The sequence below is a fragment of the Syngnathus typhle genome, linkage group LG18, assembly GCF_033458585.1.
Source record: "Syngnathus typhle isolate RoL2023-S1 ecotype Sweden linkage group LG18, RoL_Styp_1.0, whole genome shotgun sequence".
Lineage (NCBI taxonomy): Eukaryota > Metazoa > Chordata > Actinopteri > Syngnathiformes > Syngnathidae > Syngnathus > Syngnathus typhle.
Genome location: NC_083755.1, coordinates 1831597 through 1840085, shown reverse-complemented (window position 1 = coordinate 1840085; position 8489 = coordinate 1831597). Strand labels below are relative to the sequence as shown.

General features: G+C 39.5%; 1 long non-coding RNA gene across 1 annotated transcript; it reads right to left on the bottom strand.

Annotated features, from left to right (window-relative positions):
* Nucleotides 1-5815: 5815 nt before the first annotated feature.
* On the bottom strand, nt 5816-6788 carry LOC133143073 (uncharacterized). The gene is made up of 3 exons (XR_009710352.1): nt 6282-6788; nt 6032-6174; nt 5816-5953 (listed from the first exon to the last, which is right to left on the bottom strand). It is a non-coding gene; the product is annotated as an uncharacterized LOC133143073 (long non-coding RNA).
* Nucleotides 6789-8489: the final 1701 nt, after the last annotated feature.

Genomic DNA, 8489 nt, shown 5'->3' with positions numbered 1-8489 from the left:
GGTCACTTCCGGTTTACCTGAGGTCACTTCCGGTCTATTTGGGGTCACTTTCGGTTTGATTTGGGCCACTTCCGGTTCATTCTGGGTTCATTGGTGGCACTTCAGGGTCATCCAAGATGGCCGCCACACTGGAATTGGGGGTCAAGGGTTGAATTGTGTAAGCATAGTGGAAGTGGGGGTGAATGGGAGTGAATGTGGGAAGAATAAGGTGAATTAAGTGAATAAATTTGGAATGGGTTGAATCTGTTGAAAAATGTAGAAATGAGAAGGGAAAAAGGAATTGGGTGTGAATTTCAAAATAAAAGATGTGAAGTTTTTGGTAAGTGGGAAGTTGTGGAATAGGTAGAAAAATGATGAACAGTTGAAAGTTGGAATGGGTTGAATCGGTTGAAAAATGTAGAAATGAGAAGGAGAAACGGAAATATTGGAGAATTGGGTGTGAATTTCAAAATAAAAGATGTGAAGTTTTTGGTAAGTGGGAAGTTGTGGAATAGGTAGAAAAATGATGAACAGTTGAAAGTTGGAATGGGTTGAATCGGTTGAAAAATGTAGAAATGAGAAGGGAAAAGGAATTGGGTGTGAATTTCAAAATAAAAGATGTGAAGCTTTTGGTAAGTGGGAAGTTGTGGAATCAGTAGAAAAATAATGAACAGTTGAAAGTTGGAATGGGTTGAATCGGTTGAAAAATGTAGAAATTAGAGTAGAAAAACGAAATTTTAGAGAATTTTGGTTGAATTTCAAAATAAAAGATGTGAAGTTTTTGGTAAGTGGGACGTTGTGGAATAGGTAGGCAAAAGATGAACAGTTGAAAGTTGGAACGAGTTGAATCGGTTGAAAAATGTAGAAGTTAGAGGTGAAAAACGAAATTTTGTGAAAATTTGTCGGAATTTTTAACGTGAAAACGTGAAATTTTCGAATTTGGGAATTTTGGGAATGTCGAGAATCCTTCCGAATGTGATTAGAATGTGCTGAATGATGTGAATTTCAAATTGGAACGACGTAAATGTGAAATGTCGAATGTGCCATTAAGAATGAATGGGGAAAAATTTGTCGGAATTTTGGGAATTTTGCGGAATCGGAAAATTTTCGGAACGAGCAAAATACAAGCGCTCGTCGCGTGAATATTTGGAATACGTGAAAAGTGGAATGGAGTGAATCGGATGAATTATGTGGAAGATGAAACGTGTCAAAAAAGTGTGGAGAAACGTAGAGAATAATAATAACTAGAATTTTGCAATTTCTGGAGAAATTGCGTGTGAAGGCGAAATGTATGAATAACTTTTTCGGGGAATGCTGCCGAACGATGTTGAAACGTGTTGAATTACTTGAGAAATGTAGAATATTTGGAGAATTTGTGGTGAATTTCAAAATTGAAAGTTTGGAATATTTGGTAAGTGGGAAGTTGTGGAATAGGTAGGCAAAAGATGAACAGTTGAAAGTTGGAATGGGTTGAATCGGTAGAAAAATTTAGAAGTTAGAGTAGAAAAACGAAATTTTGGAGAATTTGGTTGAATTTTAAATTTGGAATTGTTGGTAAGTGGGAAGTTGTGGAATAGGTAGGCAAAAGATGAACAGTTGAAAGTTGGAACGGGTTGAATCAGTTAAAAAATGTAGAAGTTAGAGCAAATGTTGAATCCCCATAGAGAATGAATGGGAAAATAAAAAAAAGCAATTGCGCCAAAATCTTTCTAGATTTGGAACAAAACCAAAAAAAACGGCCTCAGGAGGTTCACTTTTGGGGTAAAAATGTTGAAACGGGTTATATCGGACAAAAAACGAAGACGTAAGCGCAAATGTAGCTATTTGGGGCACTTAGTGTTGAAATAAGGTCACTTCCGGCTTGATTCGGGTCATTTCCGGTCTAATTTGGGTCACTTCCGGTTTATTTGGGTCACTTCCGGTTTAAAACAGGTCACTTCCGGTTTAGCTGAGGTCACTTCCGGTTTATTTGGGGTCATTTCCGGTCTAAAAAGGTCACTTCCGGTTCATTTTGGGTCACTTCCGGTTTGATTTGGGGTCACTTCCGGTTTACCAGAGGTCACTTCCGGTCTATTTGGGGTCACTTCCGGTTTATTTGGGTCACTTCCGGTTTAATTTGGGTCACTTCCGGTTCGTCTGAGGTCACTTCCGGTTTATAAGGGGTCATTTCCGGTCTAAAAAGGTCACTTCCGGTACATTTGGGGTCACTTCCGGTTTGATTTGGGGTCACTTCCGGTTTACCTGAGGTCACTTCCGGTCTATTTGGGGTCACTTCCGGTTTAATTTGGGTCACTTCCGGTTCGTCTGAGGTCACTTCCGGTTTATTAGGGGTCATTTCCGGTCTAAAAAGGTCACTTCCGGTACATTTGGGGTCACTTCCGGTTTGATTTGGGGTCACTTCCGGTTTACCTGAGGTCACTTCCGGTCTATTTGGGGTCACTTTCGGTTTGATTTGGGCCACTTCCGGTTCATTCTGGGTTCATTGGTGGCACTTCAGGGTCATCCAAGATGGCCGCCACACTGGAATTGGGGGTCAAGGGTTGAATTGTGTAAGCATAGTGGAAGTGGGGGTGAATGGGAGTGAATGTGGGAAGAATAAGGTGAATTAAGTGAATAAATTTGGAATGGGTTGAATCTGTTGAAAAATGTAGAAATGAGAAGGGAAAAAGGAATTGGGTGTGAATTTCAAAATAAAAGATGTGAAGTTTTTGGTAAGTGGGAAGTTGTGGAATAGGTAGAAAAATGATGAACAGTTGAAAGTTGGAATGGGTTGAATCGGTTGAAAAATGTAGAAATGAGAAGGAGAAACGGAAATATTGGAGAATTGGGTGTGAATTTCAAAATAAAAGATGTGAAGTTTTTGGTAAGTGGGAAGTTGTGGAATAGGTAGAAAAATGATGAACAGTTGAAAGTTGGAATGGGTTGAATCGGTTGAAAAATGTAGAAATGAGAAGGGAAAAGGAATTGGGTGTGAATTTCAAAATAAAAGATGTGAAGCTTTTGGTAAGTGGGAAGTTGTGGAATCAGTAGAAAAATAATGAACAGTTGAAAGTTGGAATGGGTTGAATCGGTTGAAAAATGTAGAAATTAGAGTAGAAAAACGAAATTTTAGAGAATTTTGGTTGAATTTCAAAATAAAAGATGTGAAGTTTTTGGTAAGTGGGACGTTGTGGAATAGGTAGGCAAAAGATGAACAGTTGAAAGTTGGAACGAGTTGAATCGGTTGAAAAATGTAGAAGTTAGAGGTGAAAAACGAAATTTTGTGAAAATTTGTCGGAATTTTTAACGTGAAAACGTGAAATTTTCGAATTTGGGAATTTTGGGAATGTCGAGAATCCTTCCGAATGTGATTAGAATGTGCTGAATGATGTGAATTTCAAATTGGAACGACGTAAATGTGAAATGTCGAATGTGCCATTAAGAATGAATGGGGAAAAATTTGTCGGAATTTTGGGAATTTTGCGGAATCGGAAAATTTTCGGAACGAGCAAAATACAAGCGCTCGTCGCGTGAATATTTGGAATACGTGAAAAGTGGAATGGAGTGAATCGGATGAATTATGTGGAAGATGAAACGTGTCAAAAAAGTGTGGAGAAACGTAGAGAATAATAATAATAATAATAATAGAGAATGGTGTAGAATAACATATGTGTGAAGGCCTTCGCCTTCACACAATAATAATAACTAGAATTTTGCAATTTCTGGAGAAATTGCGTGTGAAGGCGAAATGTATGAATAACTTTTTCGGGGAATGCTGCCGAACGATGTTGTAACGTGTTGAATTACTTGAGAAATGTAGAATATTTGGAGAATTTGTGGTGAATTTCAAAATTGAAAGTTTGGAATATTTGGTAAGTGGGAAGTTGTGGAATAGGTAGGCAAAAGATGAACAGTTGAAAGTTGGAATGGGTTGAATCGGTTGAAAAATGTAGAAATTAGAGTAGAAAAACGAAATTTTGGAGAATTTGGTTGAATTTCGAATTTGGAATTTTTGGTAAGTGGGAAGTTGTGGAATAGGTAGGCAAAAGATGTACAGTTGAAAGTTGGAACGGGTTGAATCAGTTAAAAAATGTAGAAGTTAGAGCAAATGTTGAATCCCCATAGAGAATGAATGGGAAAATAAAAAAAAGCAATTGCGCCAAAATCTTTCTAAATTTGGAACAAAACAAAAAAAACGGCCTCAGGAGATTCACTTTTGGGGTAAAAATGTTGAAACGGGTTAAATCAGACAAAAAACGAAAAAGTTAGCGCAAATGTAGCTATTTGGGCCACTCAGTGTTGAAATAAGGTCACTTCCGGTTTGATTCGGGTCACTTCCGGTCTAGTTTGGGTCACTTCCGGTTTATTTGGGTCACTTCCGGTTTAAAACAGGTCACTTCCGGTTTAGCTGAGGTCACTTCCGGTTTATTTGGGGTCACTTCCGGTCTAAAAAGGTCACTTCCGGTTCATTTGTGGTCACTTCCGGTTTACCAGAGGTCACTTCCGGTCTATTTGGGGTCACTTCCGGTTTAATTCGGGTCACTTCCGGTTCGTCTGAGGTCACTTCCGGTTTATTAGGGGTCATTTCCGGTCTAAAAAGTTCACTTCCGGTTCATTTGGGGTCACTTCCGGTTTACCTGAGGTCACTTCCGGTCTATTTGGGGTCACTTCCGGTTTATTTGGGTCACTTCCGGTTTAATTTGGGTCACTTCCGGTTCGTCTGAGGTCACTTCCGGTTTATTAGGGGTCATTTCCGGTCTAAAAAGGTCACTTCCGGTACATTTGGGGTCACTTCCGGTTTGATTTGGGGTCACTTCCGGTTTACCTGAGGTCACTTCCGGTCTATTTGGGGTCACTTCCGGTTTAATTTGGGTCACTTCCGGTTCGTCTGAGGTCACTTCCGGTTTATTAGGGGTCATTTCCGGTCTAAAAAGGTCACTTCCGGTACATTTGGGGTCACTTCCGGTTTGATTTGGGGTCACTTCCGGTTTACCTGAGGTCACTTCCGGTCTATTTGGGGTCACTTTCGGTTTGATTTGGGCCACTTCCGGTTCATTCTGGGTTCATTGGTGGCACTTCAGGGTCATCCAAGATGGCCGCCACACTGGAATTGGGGGTCAAGGGTTGAATGTGTAGGCGTAGTGGAAGTGGGGGTGAATGGGAGTGAATGTGGGAAGCATAAGGTGAATGCAATTGGAATGGGTTGAATCGGTTGAAAAATGTAGAAATTAGAGTGGAATAACGGAATTTGAGAGAATTTTGGTTGAATTTCAAATTTGAGAATTTGGAATTTTTAGTAAGTGGGAAGTTGTGGAATAGGTAGGCAAAAGATGAACAGTTGAAAGTTGGAATGGGTTGAATCGGTTGAAAAATGTAGAAGTTAGAGGTGAAACACGAAATTTTGTGAAATGTCGAATGTGCCATTAAGAATGGATGGGGAAAAATTTGTCGGAATTTTGGGAATTTTGCGGAATCGGAAAATTTTCGGAATGAGAAAAATACAAGCCACCCTTTCCTGAATATTTGGAATACGTGAAAAGTGGAATGGAGTGAATCGGATGAATTATGTGAAAGATGAAACGGGACAAAAAAGTGAGGAGAATAAAATAGAAGAATAATAATAATAATAATAATAACTAGAATTTTGCAATTTCTGGAGAAATTGCGTGTGAAGGCGAAATGTATGAATAACTTTTTCGGGGAATGCTGCCGAACGATGTTGAAACGTGTTGAATTACTTGAGAAATGTAGAATATTTGGAGAATTTGTGGTGAATTTCAAAATAAATAAATAAATAAATAAATAAATAAATAAATAAATAAATAAATAAATAAATGAATGAATGAATGACTGAATGACTGAATGAGAACAGAAAACAGACTGTATCTGAGGCTTAGTAGAGTAAAATCAGAGGCTTCCGACTGTTAAAGGCCAAGCTGTTCTTTGTCTGCATTTCTGGATGCGTGTAGAACCACAGGCAAGACCCAAGAACATACTAAAAAAAAAACATGAAAGATGTGTTGAGGAAAAGGAGCGAAATGCTTCATGAAAATATTCCTTGATGGTTACTCACAGAAGAATCAGAAGAAGTCCTGTGTGTTACCATGCTGGTTTGGGAGTTTGTGTTTCATGTTACCATGCTGGTTTGGGAGTTTGTGTTTCATGATGCTGGCCTCCGTTGTACAGGTCTTTTGGAAAGTCTTGGCTCTCCCTGTGCTATAATATAACATCATAATTAATTCATTTTGAAAAATCACATTACAATACAGTCATAAATCAAGCATATGTACAACTTGTGTAGTCAATAATAATTGGCTACTTACAGAGGAATGAGAAGTCCTGCTTCTTGCCACCCTGGTTTGGGAGTCTCTCTCTCTCTCTCTCTCTCTCTCTCTCTCTCTCTCTCTCTCGCTCTCTCTCTCGCTCTCTCTCTCGTGTAACGTCAGCGCTCCAACTTGGTGTCGTGGAGCCACGCCAGCATCTCTGGTCCCAGGTCGAAGAGGCCGGCCTCTGAGGGTGGTCTATATGTTGGTGTAGGTGTTGATGGTGTGGTCGGCTGTCTGCTCGAGGGCTCCGCACTCGCATGCCGCACTGTCCGCCAGACCCCACTAGACATGTTGAAGCGCCCAACACCAGTTCTTAAGCGGTTCAGTGTGGTCCACTGCTGGCGAGGTAGTTCGTCTCCTCCTATGGCGCCGTCTCCTGGTTCCCAGACATAACTGTGCATGAGGGAGGGGCCAGCTGCCTCCCACTCCTGCTTCCAAGCTGCTGCCAGCCAGGCATCTCTGGAGATGTCTTCAGGGATGGAAATGAGCATCTCTTGTGCTGCCATGTTGTAGGGGTGGCGTGCCTTGAGTCTGCTTGGGAGTCATTCGTCCATGATGAATGTTTTTGCATGCTCAAGGTCTTTGTGGAGAAAAAAGGACAATCCAGCTAAATTGATTGAAAATGTATGATTCTACAGAGGGCTTACACAAGCTTAACTATAAATTACAACATGTTACAATTTTATAATTACATTACAATAAGGTGATATGTCATGCCTACCTCTGGCCTCCATTCTGGGATGAACTGCTTTCGCCAGATAAAAACTGTTAAAATACAAAGGAGTGAAATAGCAGCATTTACTCTCTTTAGAAAGAAAGGAAAAAACATGTTTCATGACGAGCAACTTACCTCATCTGTTTTCTGTTCTCGCCTGGTGATTATGACATTCAAAAAAATTCAAAATAAAAGTTCAAAACAATTAAAAAATTAAAATGTAAAAGGCCTTCCCTTAACTCATCTTTAAAATTTGATTGTAAAATAAAGGTTTAAAAGGTTAAAATTTGATTGTAAAATAAAGGTTTAAAATTTGATTGTAAAATAAAGTTTTAAAAGGTTAAAATTTGATTGTAAAATAAAGGTTTAAAAGGTTAAAATTTGATTGTAAAATAAAGGTTTAAAAAGTAAAAAAGTCTCCTCTCAACCATAAGTTAATTTAAAAATGTAAAAAGGTAAAAGTTTTAAAAGTTAAAATTTTAAAAAAATAAAAGTAACATTTTTAAAAATTAAAACGTTAAGTTAAGGGAAGGCTTTTTAAAAATAAAAAGTTGAGTTAAGGGAAGGCTTTTTAAAAATTAAAAAGTTGAGTTAAGGGAAGGCTTTTTGAAATTTTAATAAGCCTCTGCCTTCCCTTAACTCAACGTGATTCCTCACTGACCCCCAACCACTATTCCAGCAGGTTTCTTTCATTTGTCATTTTGAGCAACTTTCGCCCCAGATCCCATCTCACCTAAAGGCAACAAATCACCCACCACATCCCACCACTAATATTATACACTTACGACAACGTTCACGTTCTGATTTCCATCCTTTTTGCAAATGCTGAACCACATGATTTAGCTGTGACTTACCTTTCAGTGGCCAAAACACAGAAAACAGGATTGTGATAGCTGTAGTACGTTTGCAAGACACCTGAATGAAGAGCACACTGAGGTCGAGAGACAAAAATTAAGTCAAGCAATGTGTTTTTGTCAGTGGTAGCAGTGGTTATGAGTTGCGTGTAACCTGTTGAGCGAAACAAATCGAGAATGGGCTTGAATGAGGCAGATAGCATATCTTCATTAAAATCTCCACAAACCAAGATCTGATGATGGTCCATTACTTCAAGGTACCGCAAGAGATTTCCCAAGCTTGGCAGAAAAGTGCGCAGACTGTTGCCTGGAGGCCTGTAAACGGCAGCAATCAACACATTGAGGGGAGCTTCAAGTTTCACCACAACAAATTCAATGTCGGTCACACCCTGTATGTATTTCTTTTCCTGGGCTGCAATGTGACTTTTGACACAAATACCTACGCCGCCACCAAGTTTTGTTGCCAAGTCAGGACAGTTTGTGTAAGAATCTCTTCGGTTCCTGTGAAACATTGTGAAGCCTTCCAAGCAGGCACGTCCATCAGCCACAGATCCTTGAAGGTGTGTCTCTGTGAAGCACAAAACATCAGCAAAGTGCAGCTCGTGGTGGCACCTGATGTCCTGCACATGACAAGAC